This window comes from Cetorhinus maximus, chromosome 5 (assembly GCF_964194155.1).
Source record: "Cetorhinus maximus chromosome 5, sCetMax3.hap1.1, whole genome shotgun sequence".
NCBI classification, from domain to species: Eukaryota; Metazoa; Chordata; class Chondrichthyes; order Lamniformes; family Cetorhinidae; genus Cetorhinus; species Cetorhinus maximus.
Window position 1 is genome coordinate 61,747,190 of NC_135883.1, and position 22,583 is coordinate 61,769,772.

The 22,583-nt window shown below is 41.7% G+C and overlaps 1 protein-coding gene across 1 annotated transcript in view; it reads left to right on the forward strand.

The window, feature by feature from the left end:
- LOC144680673 (CUB and sushi domain-containing protein 1-like) overlaps positions 1-22,583 on the forward strand; it is a 2,611,816-nt gene that overhangs the window by 1,926,502 nt on the left and 662,731 nt on the right. The gene's annotated exons all lie outside the window — the stretch shown is intronic.

A 22,583-nucleotide genomic window follows, 5' to 3' on the forward strand; every position in this document is an offset into this window, starting at 1 on the left:
AAGCAGAGTGTCGGTGGCCACGGTGGCAGTCGAGTGCCAAGGCAGGCTGGTTAGCCCGAGCTGTATTGTAAGATTTTAGGCACTCTAACATCCACCTGTCTCCTATGACCCTTTATACCCTCCGTGCCTAATCATGTCAACTCATGCCTCATGGCTCCTAATTCTCTCATGCCAACTCATGCTCCCCCCACCCAACCCCTATGGCTCCTTATACCCACATGCCAACTCACCCAGTATCCAGCATGGGGAGACCTCAGGAGCCATGTGGAGATGAAATAAAATATATTTCTAAAGATCTAATACAGATTTCACTATATAGTGAAAAAAAATCATATCCATGAGAGCCCAAACTTTTTAAAAATCATGTGCTTAATCTCTTATAAAAACAAGCTTCTATTCATACCCCACATCAAAGACAGCAAATCCTTCATTGCTTCTTTAAGCTGTCAATCAGACCATGAACTCAATCTCCCTGCAGAGATTACTTAATATTTTAGAAATCAGCCAAGAATTCATAAAGACCCTTGGGGAAATGTCAACAAACAGATATTGGAACTACTGGAATGGAGTTTTTTTAACTTTCACTGATACCTGAAGCCTGTATTTTTTTCATTTTTAAAGGGCTGGGAATTTAAATAACTTTGCATCAAGACAGTTATGGAGACCTTATCCACCGTCATGTCTATTCCATAAATGCGTGATTCCCACATTGCAGATTAAGTCCTTTGTAGCAGTTAAAATAGGGCCTGTTTGAACTCAGAGTTCAAATAGCCCTGCTGAGTTTGGGTTTCCCTCATAGAATAAAATAAAATCATAGAAAGTTTACAGCACAGAAAGAGGCCACTTGGCCCATTGTGTCTTTGCTATCTGAAAAAGGAGCCACCCAGCCTAATCCCATTTCCCAGCATTTGGCCCATAGCCCTGCACGTTATGGCACTTCAGGTGTGAATCTATGGCACTTCAGGTGTGAATCACTGCAAACATTTGAAGTTGTTCCCTTCCCCTTGGATCTGTTTGAAATGGGGGTGGGACTTCCACATCTGGGTCCTGCCCCACCATTTTGTAAACTCTGTGGATTCTCCATGATTCTGTGAAGATCCAGGCCTTAGGCTCAAAGAAATTAGATTGAGATTCTAGACACACGTTCATTCATTGCAACAAATAAAGAGAGACTTTTGTCCATTCAGTATGGGCTGGCTTCAAACCCTGAGATATGTTGCTACACTGAGGTAGAAGTCCCCTTTCCATTGGGTTCTAAACTACCGACTTGACTAATTTAACCACAGTCTTCCCCACAACCTTGTGATCACTGCAGTGTTTTATTACTGACTTCTGTGGCATTTCCTGATTCAATGTAAAAGTGTCTCTAAGACCGAATTTCCATTTATCAGAAACGCTCCTATGGGCCAGTGATTGATTAACTAAATGTACCAAAAGTATGGCAGTTCCTTGAGAAAACAATTTTAAATGAAAGGAAATCATAGTCAAGCTCCACGAAAAGCTTTAGAAGTGACAACTTTGATATTGGCTGCAAAAATAAGCTTAAACTCCAATTGATCCAGAGATTTAAAAAAAACCTGTCTCCAGTTAATATCATGAGATGGGACATGTGGCTTGTCAGAGTTCAATCTCATGATAGCAAAAACAAATAAGTGCTAATATGCTGCACAATGTCGGAGATGATCCTGTGATAAATCATTATTGATTTTCAGTGTAATAGCTTTATGATTATGGTTTTGCTGACCAGAGTTCTTCCTTATTAAGTGTCAAAAGAACTAGCAGAGTTAGCTTTGAGGTGTTCAGCCAACTGTGAACCCATAGTAAATAGCCATGGACCAAATCCAGTTACAGCAAAGTTTAAAGGATTTTATTCTCTCATCATAATATCACATTTTGCAGGTTATAACATTTATTTCCCTCTTTCAGAAATATTGTGGATTTTGATCTCAAAATAAAAAGAGACATTGTTTTCAAAAAGTTTGTAGATATAGTCAGGTTGTTTAATACATAAAGATGCTTTCAGGGTAGATTTTATTTTTTTATCAGCTGGTTATTAAGCATTGTATGGGTAGATCACTGGCCCTTTGAGAACCTGAATGATTTTCTTTCCATGAACTCCAATAAGAGAGTAATGCACCACTTTCTGTTGCAACCTTGTCACCAGGTTTTCATTTGTGCACTCTCGCCAAGCGATTTTTAACACCCAGATGTTCAGGGCAAAAACCTACCCTCTAGTTTGTTGCGAAGACAGATATACTAGGACTGGGTTCAGTCCTTAGTCTGTGATGAGTAGACTGATCTCAGCTGAGTTGGAAGTAGAAGTGTTACAATTGGTCTTTCTGTCTCTGAGTTAGCGGTCCCACTCCTGATTGCTGTCTCGTGGTTCTACCAGAAATTGCACATGTGGATGTTAGATGAGAACAGAACCATATTCATTTTCTAGCAGGGGTGACTAGTTGGTAACCAGGAGTTGTTCTAATGTGAACCCCCACCCCAGAAAATGCTTATCAGCTGTTTTGACTGGATGAGGAGGAGTAAGTTAGCTCCCCTTCTATTCAGCCCCTCGGTTGGTCACAAGAAAAGTTTTAAAAAATTATTTTCCACGTAAATGCCTTTTTTAATCCAAATGTATTAATTTGCTAATAAGGATCCATCAAACCAGGTTTTCTTGAATCAAAGAAAGAGTAAGTTTATTAGTTACTAAACCCATGGAAAAGTAATGAAGACATTATCACATACACACAGCTATCAGAAGTAAGAAAGTTAGACTCCAATAAAAAGTTAAAAGAATACATGATTAAGCCCTTTGCTTGTCCTTGAGGTGTAGATTGTTGAATGTTGCAGCCATTTGAAGTTCATTGGTTTCCTGTAGAATTCTGGAGTTGACTTTGTTCAGGTCTGTACTATATTGAAGAGACACCCTTTTAACTTTCAGAGAAAAAGAGAGAGACCTCTCCTGCTCTTTTTCAGCAGTATTTTAGATGACTGTCATGTTTCTTTCTCCTTCTGCTTGTTCTTTCTCATTCTGCTTGGCAGAACCAGTTTTTAAAACTCCCCTCTCTATATTCCCAGAAGGGAATGTGATTAGCATGTCTTCAATTCATTGTTGTAAACCAAGTAACGCCACTTTCCGATCTTTGCATCTCCAAAACCCTTGATACATTCCAAGATACAGATCAACAGGACATGGGGTCATTTCATCCTCCACAGGGTTTTGAATGTCTGGTGAGTATCTGATCAAAGTCCAGCATTTTGCATCTTTAATACCTTCCTTTCAAGAGTGTGCCTGTTTGAAGTGGACCTTGGCACCCTCCAGATATGAAATTCCATGTACCAGATCTGCAGTGCAATTCACATGGACTTTGCAGAGAAGTGGTCAACTTATAGTATCAGATCAGATGGCTCATGGCAGCCATTTTATGATCAGTGTCTTTTCTTGTATTTTTTAAAAACAAGCCTTCTTTGAACAGTTCAATATGCCTGTGGTCAGCTGGTGCAGTATGTAGCTCTCAGTCACAGTTTCCTGCTGTCATGACACAATTCTTGCTGTTTGGAGTCAGAAATAAAGAATAGTCACTTAAGTAAGATAATAGAAAGTGTTTTGATCCTCTGCCAGAGAGGTGGTTTCAATGAGAATTAGTCCTATAATTTCAGCTGATGTCCAAAGAAATATGATGCATGCTGATTTTCAATGTAACACATGTATGAAACATATTTCTAAACTACGTTCGGATTAGGATCTAATTAATAAGCACTAATTCATAAAGAGTTCAAGTATCTCACAGGGTCATTGCCTAATTCCTTGATAAGTGAAAGATTGTCGACCACGTTAACTAAATTTTGATGCAAGCTTTAATTGACTTTAGGGCCAGAAATCAATTAAAGTGTTTGACTAGAAAGTAAAAATCCAACAGTAACATGGTAAAGTTTCACAATCCAATTAAATTAGATAGTGAAATGCATTTTAAGAAATATTTAATTACTGTTTCTTTTGCTGTTCACTAATTGGATTTTTTATTCTTAATACAAAGCTTTAGTTTAAATCCAGGACTTTTATTTCTTCAATGATTGGAATTTATAATCTTCATTTGCCAGTCACATCATAAAATGGGTTATGGGGGCTCCAGCAGTCTGTTTTGCAGCTCACCCTGCAAACAAGATGCATAGGCATGGAGAACCCTGTAGCCCTGGATAAATTGAAGGGAGCATATGGCTGCACACACAGTTAGAAGCAGGCATGATATTTTTGTAGCACATTCACGGTCCAATGTTCCAATGCTTCTTTCTACTACTGTCACTCAGAGAAAAATTAACACACTTCATATGTTAGTAACAAAATGCTAACATCACACAATGTTCAACTGTTCTGAAAACAATCAATTGGGCTTAGCCATCAAAATGGTGTTGATCATTTTTTAAAGTCAGCAGAACTCCTAAATACAGCTGCAGTAATGGACCAGATTTGTAACATGTGCATCAGCTGTGCATAATATCATTACCAACAACAACTCTGTACAAAGGGTCACCCAGCTGATGAAAACCTGTCTCTCATCATTTTCCACATGCCTTTCTCAGCTGCCAGCAAAGTTCTTAGCATTTTAGGTCCTGCTTGTGCAGTTTTGGCAATTGAGGGTAAGTGGTAAAACTGAAAGTCTAGTTTCACAGATTATATGGTAGAGTTTCCTCCCTGGATATAAAGGGCAAATTGAAATTGCATTGCTTTTGTTACATTTTCAAGTTTTCAATTAAATTTATTTGCCTCAGTGCAAAGGTAATGGACCTGCAATGCAATTATGGGTGATAAACATGAGGTATTGTTGAAAGTCAGTGAAAAGGGTTCCTGGTTGACATTGTGCAAATTATGAAAATTTAATGTGTTGGTGACTTCAGTTCAACATGAGTGACATTGAAATTCCAAATGATGGTGCTTCATCTAACGCCATCGTCGGATCTCTGGGCCATCCCCAGCGCTCCATCACTAGCAGCCAGATCCTGCAGATCACATGCTTTCCCCTCCATCACATTTAGGGTGGGCATGGCTGCAGTTCTACCCCTGGTTCTCTGTCTCTCCCTATAGTTGTGTGCTTTCTTCCTCCACAAATGGGGGCAGAAATCTTGACCTTAGGCAATTCATGCTGCTTCCAGTGTATAGTGGCTGCTGAAAGTGCTCCCGACTGACTTTTAAATAAAACCAACCCATAGTGTTTAGTCTTTCAATGTTCTGACACACTACTTTTCCTTACAATGTAGGCATCACAAGCACCAGAGAGATGTGTGCATCTGTATTCATGATTATTTAGGCAATAGTTGCAGCTTATCTATACTTTCATAGAGAAGAATTGTTTTCCCTTGAAGAAGGCTGGTATATCGTGTTTTGTTGCTTGGATGGCCACATGGACCAGGATTTTTTGCTTTTGCATCAGCCATCCCACGATTTTCTGCCTGTTTATAACAGTGAACACAGAATCAATGGCTGGTGAGCCCAGAAGCAGAAAAACCCAGCCATACAGTGTGTACTCTGGGGATGGCATTATGGCTGTCAAATTTAGTGCATGTATCCTATTGCTGCTGCTGATCCTTGCTGAATGAGATAAAGGCATTCAAGTTTTGGAAGGGAGCATTTGTAACTCTCCTAGAAATGTAATGGAGGTACAGGGTCACTCCGGCTCTATCACCTTTAGATGCATGGAAGGGGTCAAAAACTTAAAAGTCTTAGTGCAATGACCTCAGCCAAAAGAAATACCTGTTGTTGACTTTATCTCCAGGGCTGGCTAAAGAAAATAACATTGTTCAGTGACTGCTCTCCTATTGAGACCACGGCCCAGAGTTTCTGTTCTCTGGTGGGTCTTACCCCAGAGATACCCCTGAAGATGTGCGCACCCCCACCCCCGGAAGTCCCCAGGCAAGGACTGCACAGGAATTACCCAGTAAGTTTAAGCTTCCGATGGGCAATTACCCTGTACCAGGAACCATCCAACACTGACATAAATTGAAGATTTTGGATGGTTCTGACTCCCTTAGCAGAATAGTTACTCAGGAAAATTTAGGAGGATTAAAACCAATTCTAACTCCTGGCTAACTATGGTACTGACCTCCCTCCGACCGCCCACTGGACCCACCACTGGCTGTCCTCCCGACCTACAACTACCCTCCATACCCCCCGCCCCCTGCCGTTTACCCCAAGCCCACGGAACACCCGGCTCTCCAAGCCCCGACCACCCATCTCACATCCATGACCACCCAACTAACCACCGCCCCTCCTGACCACCTGATTCCCTCCCAATCCCCCAAGCCCCTGTCTACCCACCCCACACCCCTGACCACCTGAAGATGACCTACCCCCTCGACTCCCTACACCTCAACCCCCCAACTGCTCCTCCCGAGGACCCCCAACCCCCTCACTACCCACCTATCCGATGTCCCTGACTATCCCCCCACGCATCCTGACTATCCCCCCAAACACCCGACCACATTCCCCCACTGAACCCACACCCCTCCCATCCAGGCCCCCCAACTACCCCCCTACCCACCCTTTCCTCACCCCCTAACTACTACACCCCCCCCACCCTCCAACTATCCCCCCAACTCCTGATTACCTCCCAAGCACCTGACTATCCCTGACCACCCAAATCCACCCACCCCCAACCACCAGACCCTCCTGAACCCCCTGACCCATCTTACCCACTTATCTTATACACTTACCTTCTCTCCTGTCAAAATGTTTGGCACCTTTAAACTTCCTGGTTTACAGCAGCTACGTTTCCACAGCTTCGCTTCGCTTCCCCTTCCTGCACTGCACGTTTCTCACCAGTCCCGGGTCAGAATTCCGGGTGGGAAATGTGTAGCTCCATTCCAGTCTAAGTAAAAAGGAGTGGAGTGGCCAGTCATGTTTGCCACTCCATGGAAGTTCTGGGCCTACATCCCCTGTGGCACAGATCTTCAGCAAAGCCCAAGTATTTCCATAGCATAACAGACATAGTCCAGAGGATACATTTGGGTCCAGAGTACACATTCCCTTCTCTAACTCCAAATAAGAATTTGTGTAAAGGTATTAGGAATGCCAGGGGGTAGAAAAATAATATCACTGGAAGTAAGCAATCAGAACATTAATACCATACATACCTTTGACTCTTCACCATTTTAAAATGGCTATTTGTTTCATTTCTGAGAAGATGCGATGTTAATTGCAATAATCCTTTTAGCAAGTGCATTAAGACCTTGAGTTCTTTCAAAATTACATTGCTATCAAAGAATGATTATGCTTGTTAAAGTTTTTTGAGTTGATGTTTTTACGTTTCGAAATCAATGTGAAAGCCTGTAATGATAAACATGAGATTAATCCAATTCCTTTTGCATTAAAATTGCTTTTTCTTTTAACTTGCTAATATGAATATTTCTATAGGGCAATAGTTATTCTGCCAGCAAGAGCTAGTGAGGCAATCAAAGTTCTCATATTAAAAAGAGTGCACATCTGAGAATTTGTTTGACTCAGACTGTGCAGTTATTAAATATACCCTTCAAAATAAAATCAAAACATTTGGTGAATAGAAGATAAGCACAATAATGCTACTCTCTCCCCTTTCACCAAATCTACCAGCTTGGAACTGTACCAGTGTGAGAACAGTGCCCATGCATTTACACCTCCTTGAGCTTCTTGCCTGAAATGAGAAACCTAGGTTAGGGTTAAGTTTCATGATGTAAGGTACCACCATCGCCTTCAAGGACCTCCTCACCCTCATCCCCGCCGACATCCTCCTCATCAGAGGAGACCTCCAGCTCACCCATCTCCTCCTCAGCCAGCTGCTCTCCCTGTTGCAGCATCAGGTTGTAAAGGGCTCAGCAGGTGACCATGATGCGTGACACCCTCTGTGGACTATAATGCAGGACCCCACCAGGCCAGTCCAGGCACCGGAACTTCACTTTCAGCATCCCGATGGTTTGCTTCACCAAGGTGTGAGTTATAGCATGAGCCTCATTATATCTTTGCTCTGCTGCAGTCTGAGGCCGCCGCACGGGTGTCATCAGCCACATCCTCTGTGGGTAGCCCTTGCCCCCGAGGAGCCAACCCTGCAGCCTCTGTGGACCCTGGAAGACGTCAGGGATCTGAGACCAACTGAGAAAGTTGGAGTTGTGCACACTCCCTAGGAACAGTGTGCAGACCTGCAGGATGTGTTTCTGGTGGTCGCACACCAGCTGAACATTGAGTGAATGGAAGCCCTTGCGGTTGACATAGTTGACCACGTGTTGCGATGGAGATCTGAGCGCCACATGAGTGAAATGGCATTCTACACACCTGGGAAACCTGAGATCTGGGCAAACCCCATTGCTCTTGCACCCTGGCCTTACTGGTCCCAGGCGAAATGCACAAAGTTGTGTGCCTTCATGAAGATGGCATCCGTGACCTCATGGATGCATTTGTGAGTGGAGGCTTGTGATATTCCACAGAGCATAGCTTTTAGACCCTGACAATATCCTGGTTGTAGGACTGAAGATCTGTGGACCAAGTCGTTCCAGTCGAGCTATGAGATGATTTATCTGATAGTATGGAAGATTATCTAGATTCATCCGGACCACAAAATATAAGATAAATTAATTCAGAAAATTACCATGTCAGCTTTCGATCATTAACAAAGTGAGGGAGGGAGTTCCTCAATAGTGTCATCAAGTGATAGCAATTCATCAATGATATCTTTGATAACACAGTTTAGATTCTTCCATTTGCTTCCAAATGCACAGGAAGGTGGCCATGGATGTTGGAGATAACCACCAAAGCCCCGAAACATTGCCGCAGAAGCCCCTTGGGCAGCTTCCTTAGCCCAACATTTTCAGATGCTGCCATTTCAACAGCAGCTTCACAGCCAGAAATGGAGCTATTCACTGCTGATTCCACAGTCAGTTCCATTTCCAATTCCTCTGACAATGAAGCAGTCCATTCTTCCGGACTGGTATTCTTCTAGAAGATAATGCATTTGGAGAACTTGAGGGCTGAGAAGAAAGTTCAGAGAGATAATAACATTGATAAACCAGGAAGAAACATGAAATCTTGTGACAGAGAGAGATTCGAGGCTAGAAATGAGGGAAGTCCATCAAATGGAAAGGTTTCATCATATCCAGCAGTGCCTGTAAAGTGTCACATTGACCCCCTTAGATATGACGGCAGTAACCAAGTGTTTTATAACTTCGGTCTTTTGCAGTATAATGAGTTGCTGAGGTGAAACAAAAAGCATTTAGCCTAATGAGGAAACCAATAGGTGTTAAAAATGAAGGCAATGCACAAGTTCCATCTGAGACAGTGAGGTCAAAAATATAAATTGAAAATGGAATAAAAGTAAAGCCATCAAAAGTGTGACAGTTCTCTGAAGTTTTGAAGAATCATGAAGAATCTGTGTCATTGGAAAATTGAAAGTAACAGGATCTGCCTGTCTTTCCCTTTTCCAAGCATTGTCTGATAAGTCAGTTTATGACAGCCTAAGCATCATGTGCATCCCTTTACTTGATTAAACATAGCCTCAGAGCTCACTGAAGCGGCCATTTGAAGAAACCCTGGAAGAAATATGTTTTTTTAAATATCTATAAACAAAAGATCCAATCCACTAGAAAAAAAATCAGAAGGCTGAAAATAAAGATTCTGATTTTTTTTTTAAAAATGGGCCACAGTTAAATAGAGTAGCTCCTTAAAGTGTTGCTGAAACTGCTGAGAATGTACCTGTAACATTTAGATAATAGAATTTTGCCTCCAGATTTACTGCTCCACTTCAGAACCTAAGTACCTGAGTTATGTGTTATATTCAACTTCATATTTCTTTATATACTGGTACTAGAGCTTGGCAGACTTTATAGAAGCAGGAGGCCAGACTCATTTTACATTTCAAAAGGCACAGCATAGTTGTGAATTACAGTGCATATGTCATCATTATGTCATGTGATGGAATACACTGATAGACATAGAGACTAATCAAATCATGGATTAATTGTCATTGGAGTTCTTCTGAAGTGTAAATCAGGCATGTAAAGCCATATTATAATGTTTTAAACAGGCAGTATTACTGTATCAGGGACTGAAACAACTACTTATATCAGGTGGGACATTAAACCATGCCCCTGTCTGTCATTTTAGATAGATATAAAAGACCCAATGGCACTATTTTGAAGTAGAGCAGGGAAATTTTCAGCATTGTATTGGACAACATTTATCCCTCAACCACGGTTGTGTGTTGGCTGTGGCTCAGTTGATAGCACTCTTGCTCTGAGTCAGAAGATTATGACTTCAAGTCCCACTCTAGAAGTTAACCACAAAAGTAAAGGCACTGCTGCACTGTTAAAGGTGCCATCTTCTGGATGAGATGTTAAACTGGGCCCTGTCTGCCCTCTCAGATGGACATAAGTTTTCCATAGCCCTATTCTGAAGAAGAGGAGGGGAGTTATCCCGTGTCCTTGTTATGGCATGGTGGATGGTAAATGCCGAGCTGCTCAAATCCCAGAGGGAAACTTGAAACAACTGCCACAACTGTTTTGCAATTTGTATTTTATTACGAGATGTGTGCTTTGAAATCATTAGTAATAAGTTCACCGAGACTTACAGGTTTTTTGCAAACCTAAATTAAACATTTATTAAATAAAGAAAAGATTTTAAGCACATACATAGATCTACAAATTACTACTATAATAACTCCTAACTCCCCTAATTAATCTGACTCCCTGTTACACCTCTGTTAAGGCAACAGTAAAACAAAATAGATTTCAACAGATCCAGGCAAAGCACACAATACCCTGGGCATGGATATTCAAAGTGAGTTTTCTCCGCTTCGGTTCCTGTAGACAGCAACTTGATGCACAGAGGCTGGAGGCTTTTCACACTTTTGTTAACTCTTAGAATGCCTTCTCTTTACACATAACCTCATCTCCCTTATACATGTTTCTCCCTTTTAATGTAAATGCCATTGTTCCAATATGTTTTTATAACTTTACTTTTCTCAAACTATAAATCTTTCATAATACTCATATTATCAATAACCTTTGGGAAAAATATGCACGCAATTTGGCTTAGCTTATTATGGCTAGGTGTAACACCTCACCATCTCCTTGAAATTCAAACTAACCTAATTTATCTAAAAATACAAATGTTCCTCACACCTCATGTTCTAAAACTTCAGCCATGTTTGTGTATTTAGCATTTCAAACCTAACTTCCCTTTTGATAGCTCAAAAGCTCCAGATCAGCTGCCTCCAATTCAATTAAATCCCCCCCACGCACACATTCACACAGAGAAACTAATCCAAACCCCACTATTAACCTACTTTTACAATAAATCACAATAATATCATAAGACTATAAGACATAGGAGCAGAAATTAGGCCATTCGGCCCATCGAGTCTGCTCCGCCATTCAATCATGGCTAATAAGTTTCTCAACCCCATTCTCCCGCCTTCTCCCCGTAACCTTTGATCCTCTTACCAATCAAGAACCTACCTATCTCGGTCTTAAATACACTCAATGACCTGGCCTCCACAGCCTTCTGTGGCAATGAATTCCATAGATTCACCACTCTCTGGCTAAAGAAGTTTCTCCTCATCTCTGTTCTAAAAGGTCTTCCCTTTATTCTGAGGCTGCGCCCTTGGGTCCTAGTCTCGCCTACTAATGGAAACATCTTCCCCACGTCCACTCTATCCAGGCCTTTCAGTATTCTGTAAGTTTCAATCAGATCCCCCCTCATCCTTCTAAACTCCATCGAGTATAGACCCAGAGTCCTCAAACGTTCCTTATATGTTAAGCCTTTCATTCCTGGGATCGTTCTCGTGAACCTCCTCTGGACCCTCTCCAGGGCCAACACATCCTTCCTGAGATACGGGGCCCAAAATTGCTCACAATATTCTAAATGTGGTCTGACCAGAGCCTTATAAAGCCTCAGCAGTACATCCCTGCTTTTATATTCTAGTCCTCTCGAAATAAATGCCAATATTGCATTTGCCTTCCTAACTACCGACTCAACCTGCAAGTTAGCCTTAAGAGAATCCTGGACTAGGACTCCCAAGTCCCTTTGAACTCCAGATTTCTGAATTCTCCCCCCATTTAGAAAATAGTCTATGCCTCCATTCTTTCTACCAAAGTGCATGACCTCACACTTCCCCACGTTGTATTCCATCTGCCACTTCTTTGCCCATTCTCCTAACCTGTCCAAATCCTTCTGCAGCCTCCCCGCCTCCTCAATACTACCTGTCCCTCCACCTATTATGAAAAATATTATATTTTCATGACAGTCCTTTTAAATATTTATCCCTCAAATCATAATGCAAACAGATTATCTGGTCATTGTCATATTTCTGGGGGGTTGCCGTGTGCAAATTGGCTACCAGGTTTCCTATATTAAAACAGTGATTACACTTCAAAAGCATTACATTGGCTGTAAAGTGCTTTCGAATGCACTCTGGCTGTGAAAGTCACTATACAAGTACAATTCTTTTTTATGTATTTCACGAAAAACAGATTAACTGGTCATTATCGCTTTATTGTTTCCAGGACCTTGCTGTGTACAAATAGACGGCTGCACTTCTTACATTAAAGCAACGAAAACGCTTCTAAAGTGATAGGAAGGTACCTTGGATTCATATTTGTCTTTGCCACTCCCGATCCACTGTTAAGCTTGCTGAGGTGTTTTCTAATTATTTTTCCAGCAAATTGTGGCTTGAATTTGCCACTGGATGATCAGAGAGCACAGTGTTTAATTTATGGCGTTCGTCCTCACTGCCACATAAATCGAAACAGCAATGGGATGAATGACCCATCAGTCTGTTTTGATGGTGTTGGTTGGAAGGCAGAATCTGTGGGTACACGAGCAGTGTGCTGCTAAAGATCCACAACTTGCAGGCTATCACCTCCTTGCGACAAGTTGCTGAGTGGTTTAACCTTAATAACGGCAAGTGCAATTAAGCTTGCTGTTATTTTGCCAACAAATTCTGTCTCTTTTCCAAATTGCACTCCCATCCTAAGAAGTGCTATTTGCTTCTTTTTGAGATTTCCACATGATGGCATGGCTTGAGGTTAGAAACTCACTCTGCCAGGAATAAACTGACATTCTATTAAAATAAATTGTAGGCCTGGGCCTAGTTATTATGGAATAGCACCCATTTTCTGTGTCTTTTATTCTTTTCCAATTCTTTTTCCTGCAAAAGACATTGGGTGAATTGGAGGTGGGCAGCACAGCAAGGCGTTACAACCAGGAAACAGAGAAAAAAAGAAATGCTGCCCTTCTCCATTCTTTGAAGTAAACAGCTGAGTTGAAATGGGACTCAGGAGTACTGCTGTGGACTCAGTGTGATAGATGCAGCATGTGGTAAATGTTTTATTTTGTAACATAGCTTAATATGCAATGAAAATTTTAACAGTATGCATTCAAAATAATAGCGGAATCCCACAAACGGATGGCAGTTTAGTAATTGGATATAATAAGGTTGTAAAGAAAGGGCTCCTCACTTGTGACATAACTTAAACTTATTTGTTGTCGTAATTTGAGCTATGTTTTAATGATTCAAAACTGGTAATCATCCATGGCTTGAGCGAAAGAACGGATGCTGCTAATGGGGCAAGTGAGATAACTATTTTGCGTCGGCCTGATTGCTGACTAATTGGAGAACACTTAATATTGCAGCTGTGTGTCACTATGTGTGTGTCTGTGTGTCACTATGTGTGTGTCTGTGTGTCACTATGTGTGTGTCTGTGTGTCACTATGTGTGTGCCTGTGTGTATTCGTGTGTGTGAAAGAGAGAGGGACAGACGGCTTCACTGCAATAACACTTCCATTCTTGCCATTATATTTGGCTTGACAAGGGAGAACCTACTTATGTTATAATTGGAATTTCAGGAAACTTTAAATTTAAATGAAATGGTTAAACATAAAAGTTGACATACTTTTTTTCCCACTATTATCGGAGATTAACATTATGCTAATTAATTATTAGCTGGATGTTTTGCTGTGGTCTGTAGTGGTCCAGCACACTGTAGTGATCCTACTTGTGCTTTGGAGCTTGGCTGTGGGATGATGATGTCTGGAAGCACTTCTTCACACAAACTGTAGCGGAAATCTGGAACTCTCTCGCTGACACACTGCTGCTGCAAAGTCAATTGAAAACTTTTAAAATTGAAATTAATAGTTTTCTGATAGGGAAAGGTACTAAGGTTTACAGAATCAAGGTAGATAAATGGAGTTGAGACACAACAACAATTTGCATTTATAAAGCACCTGTAAAGTAATAAAATGGTGGAACAGGCTCGAGAATGATCTATTTCCATTCATGAGCCCTTACAGAATGATGGGTTTCTTCCACCATACTGGATCACAAAGAGATCCCATGGCCAGATGCATTTCTGTTGCTTCCACTTTTTGGGGAGAATTTTCTCTTTGGCGTGCGAGGGCGGGCGTCATTCCAATCTTCTGTTCGGCAGTTGCGCATCAGAGTCAGCTGCGCGCCCGCCAAACTGTCAAAGGCCTGTTAAGGCCATAAATCAACCAATTAAACAAATTGACACAGATGCCCGTCCAACTCTAAGCCTGGCAGGCAGGCGAAGAGCCCAAGCGGCCTTTGCGTTTTGCAAGAAACCTCATCCACGGGCGGGATGAGGTTTCATGAAGGTTTTATTAATTAAATAATTTTTTTTTGACAATCCATAAACATGTCCCAGCTCACGTGAAATGTCTGAGTAATTTTACTTTTTTTCCAACTTTACAACTGCACTTAATCTCTCCGAGGCAGCTCTGTGCTTCAGGGAGATTTCTGCGCTCTTTGGTGCACATGAGCGAAAGAGCGCAGGCCCTGCCTCTCCCTCCTCACCCCCGCCCGCACAGGTAGCACTCAGCGCTACCAGGCGTGATGCACACTGGGCATGCCTTAATTGGCCTGTCCACGTAAAATGGTGGTGTGCAACCGGTCGCGGGCGGCGATCGGCTCTGTGCCCGCCCACGCCCACTCCAGCCCACCCGATGGAGAAAATTCTCCCCATTAATCTGTACTTGCTAATACAAAGGCAATGCACTAGGGGCTACACTAAGCCTATTTGCCTGATGGGCACCATCTTAAGTGAGAAAATGAAATCAGCTTGGGGACATACCTGTTCTTCTACACAAATATCATCACCTGAAGCTGGTAGAATTCTTCCTTTGGTATGCAGCTTGGAGCCCCAACCACAATTTTAACCAGTGACCTGAGTGGGAAGCTGTTTTGGTTTTTCCTACCCGGAGAAGATAGCAGGAAGAGGATCCAGACAAGACACAGTTTTAACATTTTTTTTTAATCTTCTTGTGAAACATGGCAAAACTGGGGTGCTCCCTTGGGCCTCACAGGGAAGGCTTAGGCCTCTTCTGCTGAAGATCCCTTCCTGAACCGAGATCATCGCAAAAACTCCTCTTTGCGACTTACCTTGTTCCGGCAATTAGTCATTTGTGCCAGTCAATGGCCCCTTTCCCTCAAAAGTATCCACTTTTTCCTGCCACACATTGGTTAGCTTCTGTTTCCCACAGGTTTTATGCCAGCAGCTAATTGGGGTTGGCAGAGAGATTAAAAGTACCCAGGCTGTATGTTGATAAGGTCAAGGCCATTTACTTCTTCATTCCTTCTTCAGATGAATATCAAAGCCATTCTATCTGAATAGTACTTGTTTTCTTATTCTTTAAATGTTGTTCTGCTTGCGATGTACAATAAATTATGCCAGAAATATTTTACTATGTTTTTGGTCTTAAAACTGTTGGAAAGGCATGAAGTCTGCTTCTCCAACATCTAGCTATCACATTAATCAAAGTGGTAAGAATATTGTTTTTGCTTTAAAACTCTGAAATAAACTGAAAATAGATGTGATTTAAAGAGGAGGGGCATCAAGGATTATCCAATTTTATGGCCCAAGGCCTTCAATGTGCCTTTGATGAACAAACTATCTTCATTCAGTGTTATAATTGTTGCTTTTAATTCACATTTCCTTTATGTGATAACTTGTAAATTTATCCATTGCCTGATCTACCCAGAATTCTAAATGTGGAATGTGGATGATTAAAATTTCCACTAGATCATTGAAATATTGCCTTCATCCCTCATCTGTCTATTAACTCCACTAGGGAGTACTGCTGGACAGAGGTTTCAGCATTCTTCAGCTGAGCTACAATATTTAGTAAACTGGGTAAAATCTAATGGCATTATTTTAATAGGATAGCTCACAAACATTTCACTGCTCATTTCAATTTAAATCATAACTTAACTGTTCTGAATGTCTGCATTAAATCTAATCAGCGTAGGGAAGGCTCATTTTGCAATTAAACAATGACCCAACAGACTTGAGTTGGATTTATAAGGTTTTGCTAAATATTGCTGCAAAGTCCAGAGTGTTTGTTGCTATGGTTACAGTTTCATAACACACCAGCCTTTATTCATGGAATGGCTCACAGAATTATATGATGAATTTTCCAAGGCTAGGTTATGCCACCATGTGTGGGTATGCAATCTCTTTAGGATTTATTCTTTCAGTGTCTCAAAATAAGTGCAATCCCTCTTAATGTGATATCTGATTACGTTGAATCATGGAGCAATTTTTGCAACATTTTGAATGGTTTTCATAATTCTGTACACAAATCAATCCCGCTTGCATGCTATTATGGAAACGCTGAAGAATGATCTATAGTTTGTTATGTTTGGAACTTCCAACATTAGTAATGAGGAAACTAACAGGTACTCCTGGGTCAGACCCCTCTTAAAATTGGAACAGATCAATGGTCACAATTTTAAATCTCTTTCCATTATGTTCCCACAGAACCTTCAAATATAAGGCTTCTTTGTCATGTATGGTAATTGATTTTAACTGAAGAATGAGAGGCTAGAAGATATTATGTCAAATTGGACTAGTTCTTGTTTCAGAGATGCTTGTTCGTAGCCTATTGTATTCTGAATTAGTGGAGCATATGGGTGTGTCCTCTTTCTTTAGTTGGTACTGTCATTTCTACATTGCGCCCAGCTACTTGGTATGTTACTCGTGGCATTGACACAGCTTTCCACCCCCTGCTTTTTGGGAGGAAGCTTTCCTCCGACAGTGCTTCCTTCTATCTTGGCATCAGAGAAATTAGACTCCCTATGCCCTAAAGAAATTTTGCAGAAATGTTTCAAAACACAGCAATGCTACCTGACCATAGCTGCCGCTTTTTGCCATTACAGACCTTTCAAACCTACAGTATCAGGGATTCATCAGCAATTCCTTAAGGCAAGCTCCCAATTGTCGGCATTTTCAATGCCATCAGATCTCCTGGAGAAACATGCAGGATCGTGGCCTTATGTTGACTGCTTCTAACCAAGTAGAAAATATAGACCTATATTTTCATATTCCTAAAATCTACAGCCTGTCAAGATAGTTACCTAGAGCAATGACTACGTTCGATGGTTATGCTTCAGGAGCCAAAATTCTGGTGACCAGGGAGGGTGTCTGGCAGGACAACTATCCCTGAGGTATTGAGAGAGGGGCAGAATTTAAGGGAGACTCCAGTTTCTGCTACGATGTCCTTTACCATCTGGCCCAAATTCTGTTTGGTGAGAAAGGGTAAATTAAGAGTATCTAATCTCCACCCCTCATTTTGTACAAACACTGGTTGTGGGTGTTTGTCTGGAGCCCTTTACAGGCCTGTGACCCATTGTGCTCTTTCTGGGCTCAGTGGGACTGGCACCAGCTGAGGAGATGACAGAGATCCTGTAATAGCCTTTCCAAAGTACCCAGGAGGATCACTGACAATGACAAATGATCCCATAATGAAATGATTATTTAAAATTATTAGCCTTTTCTCCATTAGAGGAACTCACAGAATCACAGTATCTTTACAGTGCAGAAGGCGGCCATTTGGACAATCGAGTCTGCGCTGGCTCTCTGGAAGAGCATTCCACCTCGTCCCACTCCCTGCATTATCCCCGTAACCTTGCAGATTATTTCTTTTCAGGTAGCAATCCAATTCCCTTTTGAATACCTCGATCGAATCTGCCTCCACGGCCATTTCAGGAAGTTAATTCCAAACTCCAGCCACCCTCTGGGTGAAAACATTTTTCCTCACATCACGTTTACTCCTTTTGCCAATTATTTTGAATCTGTGCGCTCCAGCTCTTGGTGGTCTCTTGAGTGGGAACAGTTTGTCACGATTTACCCTGTCCATATCCCCCAGGATCTCGAATACCTCTAACAAGTCTCTGCTCAGCCTTCTTTTCTCCAAGGAAAAGAGTCCCAACCTCTCCAGTCTATCCTCATAGCTACAGTTCTTTATCCCTGGAATCATTCTTGTGAATCTCCTCTGTACTCCCTCCAAAGCCTTCACATCCTTCCTCAAGTATGGCGTCCAAAACTGGACACAGTACTCCAGATGAGGCCTAACTAGTGTCTTATACAAGTTCAACATGACATCCTTACTCTTGTACTCAGTGCCCCTATTAATAAAGTCTAAGATACTATACGCTTTATTAACTGCTCTCTCAACATGCCCTGCCATCTTCAATGACCTATGCACATATACACTGAGGTCTCTCTGTTCCTATACATCCTTTAGAGTCTCTCCCTTTGTTTATACTGTCTCACCATATCCTTCCTGTCAAAATGGATCACCTCACACTTCTCTGCATTGAACTTCATCTGCCACTTGTCTGGCCAATCCACCAACATGCCTGTGTCCTTTTGAAGTTCAAGACTATCCTCATCTCAGTTGACAGCATTTCCAATCTTCATAACATCTGCAAATTTTGAAATCATGCCCTGCGCACCACAGTCTAGGTCATTAATATATATCAGGAAGAGCAAGCGGAGGTGATGGTGTAGTGGTATTCCAGAAACTCAGGGTGATGCTCCGGGTTCGAATTCCACCATGGCAGATGATGAAATTTGAATTCAATAAAAATCTAGAATTGAAAGCCTGATGATGACCACAAAACCATTGCCGATTGTCATAAAAACCCATCTGGTTCACTAATGTCCTTTAGGGAAGGAAATCTGCTGTCCTTACCTGGTCTGGCCTACATGTGACTCCAGACCCACAGCAATGTGGTTGGCTTTTAATGCCCTATGAACGAGGGTAACTAGGGACAGGCAATAAATGCTGGCCTTGCCCATGAATGAATACAAAACATACTACAAACCTTCCTCCAATCTGAAAAACAACCATTTATCACTACTCTGTTTCCTGCCACTCAGCCAATTTCTTATCCAAGCGCCTACTTTCCCTTTTATTCCATAACCTGAAATTTTTCTCACAAGTCTGTTGTGTGGCACTGTATCAAATGCCTTTTAAAAATCCATATACACCACATCAACAGCGTTTCCCTTATCTGTCACCTCCTCAAAAAACTCTAGTGAGCTAGCTAGCTAACTTTTCCCTTAATGCTGGATCTCCTTAATGATCTTGCACTTGTTGAAGTGACTACTGATTTTATCCTGAACTATAGCTTCCAGAAGTTTCCCTGCCACTGAGGTCGAACTGACCGGTCTGTAGTTGCCAGCTTTACCCTTGCACCCCTTTTTGAACAAGGGTGTAACATTCATAATTCCCCAGCCCTGTGTCTAAAGAAGACTGGAATTCAGGAACACCTTGATGATTTGTCTTTGTCTCCTTATTGACCTCTGGCTCTACCATCAGGGTGTCATTCCAATTTCCTTTCGGTTAGCCAGTGCAGGTGCCTGTGTTGCATCTGTACAACATCCATCACACAATTATGACACTAACACGATCCCCACTATTTGAGCTGGGTCTGTGATTCAGGGTTCATGTGAACAGGAGTCATATTCAACTATACTTATGCTAATTGAGCCAGTCTCTTAGAATTTCTGGGCCTTTCTATTTCAGTGTTTCTGGTGTGTTATGAAAATTTATTCATGATGCTGAATTGCCAATACAATGGTCTGGCAGAACAGTGTCTTCAGGTAGAATTTTTCTGATGGTAGGGTTTCCCACCCCATCACTGGAAAAATCTTCGGAGATGCCCCACAACCATTTAACACCCGGAGGAGCAATAATTACCTGGAGACAAGACACCTGACCCTCACTTGGGCAGAGGTCCCACCTCAGAGAGTTGTCGGGTAATTTGATTGGCTGGCAGCTCTAAAGGTCCCAGCAGTGCATCCGGGAGTGGTGGCCACTGCTGGGACTACAGGCAGTCCCCAGAGTCAAAGTGCTGGAGCCCCAGGACACAAGGAAGTCCAGGGGTGTCGCAAAGAGGTGGGTAGAGCTGAGGGGGGTGAGGTGGGATATGAAGGATAGGTGAGGAGAGAGCACCTGGGGGCCCAGACCTTGGAGGAGCACCCAATCATGAAAAATGAGTCAGTTGTTGAACCCCCGCCGCCCTCCCAGCCCAAGGCCCAAGCAGGATAATTCGCCAGGCATTCCCCCACCCCCATCGCTGAACCTCTCCTGCTGATCTCATAACTGGCCTTTAATTGGCCACTTAAGGGGCTCAACTGGGGTAAAGGAGGGTGGACCACCCCGACCTTGCCTGTATAATTGTAGCTGGGTGAGGCGGGAGGGTGGTGGAAGGGCCACTGGGGAATTTCACAGGGCCCCCTGTCTGAAAACCCACTGGTAGTGCCCAGTAAAACTCTGCCCATGGAGTCATTACAGCAGAGAAGAAGCAATTCTACCCATTGAGTCCATGCTGGTTTTCATAGAGCAACCCAGTCAGTCCCATTCCCCTGCCCTATTCCTGTAGCTCAGCAAGTTTATTTCCTTCAAGTCTCCATCCAATTTCCTTTTGAAATTATTCATTGTGTCTGCTTCCACCACCCTCATAGGCAATGGGTTCCTGGTCAGTACCATTTGCTACATAACAAAAGTTCTTCCTCAAATTTCCCTGCATCTGTTGCAGAAAAACCTCAAATCTCTATCCCCTTGTCTTTATGCCATCACTAATGCAAACATCCTTTCTTTGTATCCATTACCTATACCTGCATTATTTTGTATGCTTCTATCAAATCTCCTCTCAATCTACTTTGTTCCAGGGAGAACGACTGCAGCTTTTCCAAACTAACCTTATACTAAAATCCCCCTTCCCTGGAACCATTATGCAAGCCTCAGCTGCACACTGTCAAATACCTTAACATCCTTGTTTAAAGTGTGGTGACCAGAAGTGGATGCAATATTCTAGCTGTCGCCTAACCAGAGCTTTATGAAAGTTCAGCATAACTTCCCTACTTTTATACTCAGTACCTCTGCTTATGAAGCCTAAGATCCCAAATGTTTTGCTCACTTATCTCTCACTTTATTCTGCCACTTTCAAAGATATGTGCACATGAACGCGAAGATCCCTCTGTCCGTGAACACTCTTTAGAATGGTGCCATTTAGTATATATTGCCTCTCTCTATACCTTCTGCCATTACCTCATAATTTACTGTATTAAATTTAATCTGCCTTTTGTCTTCCCATCCTTTTAACCTATCTATGTCCTATTGGAGTTGATTTGTATCAGCCTCACTGTTTGCCATACCTCCAAGTCTGGTATCATTTGCAAATTTTATTCTGTATTGCAACATCCAAGATGGTTATATATCATGTACAGTTATGTGTGTCATCATTGGTTTTCCATTCAATCAAATTCAGCTGAACAAATATTTACACTGTTGGACCTTGCTAACAAAAAATCTCTATTATATTTCTTAATTAAATTTTGGGAACAGCATTTTTAGTTTTGATTATTCTGTTGCACATCCGGCAAAGTTTTCAAATCAACATTTTATGAAAGCCTAATGAATAGAATTTTTTGTTTTGTGGTTGAAAGCCCTTAATTTGTCAATTCAATTTGGTAAAGTGGACATTTTATTGAGGGCTGCTCATCAGAAGTTGGGTGAAAAGTATTGTATTGCACTGTGTTGTGCAAATTTAAAACCTTACCTTTGGTCTTATCCACTAAGTGAGACCAGTGCTCTGGCCTCCCTCCATTCTCACTGTGTTGAAATCAAGACCATTGCCCAACCTCCTGATCTGTTTCATTCTTTCTCGGGAGTTCATAGCTGTTTGAACTCACCGAGCTTTCTCTTTCTCTTAAAAGTTAAAGGCTTTTTGAGCTAAAAATTGTATCACCTGAGCACTAATCATTTATTTACTTCATCGTCTCTCCTTTTTTTTCAAATTTTTTAATCCTCTGCACAGCCAGCGATGCCTGCATCCCATGAATGAATGAACTCTTGTTTTGCGGGTCTTATCCCTTTCTTGACTTAAAAAAATGTACTACTTCTGTACAGTTCTATTGCAGAATATTCTTGGATACATAGTACTCTCAACTGATCAAAGTAACATGATTTACAACATAAAAGTAAAAGACTATGAATACAGCAGAAGAAAGTCTTGTTTTTAAATAACACCTATCACTTCTTTAAGCATGCATAACATACACGTTTGTGATTATTTGTTATATAAACAAACATGTGTCAATCACGTGTGCACAACAGGATTGCCAAATCATTAATGATTGTTGAACTGAGTCTACTCTGGGTAGTTTTGATTGAGGGGTAATATTGTCTGGTCCACTGGTGAATCAGAGTGCAGAATGAAATATTAACATCCACTTGAACAGGCACATAGGGCTTTGGTGTGACA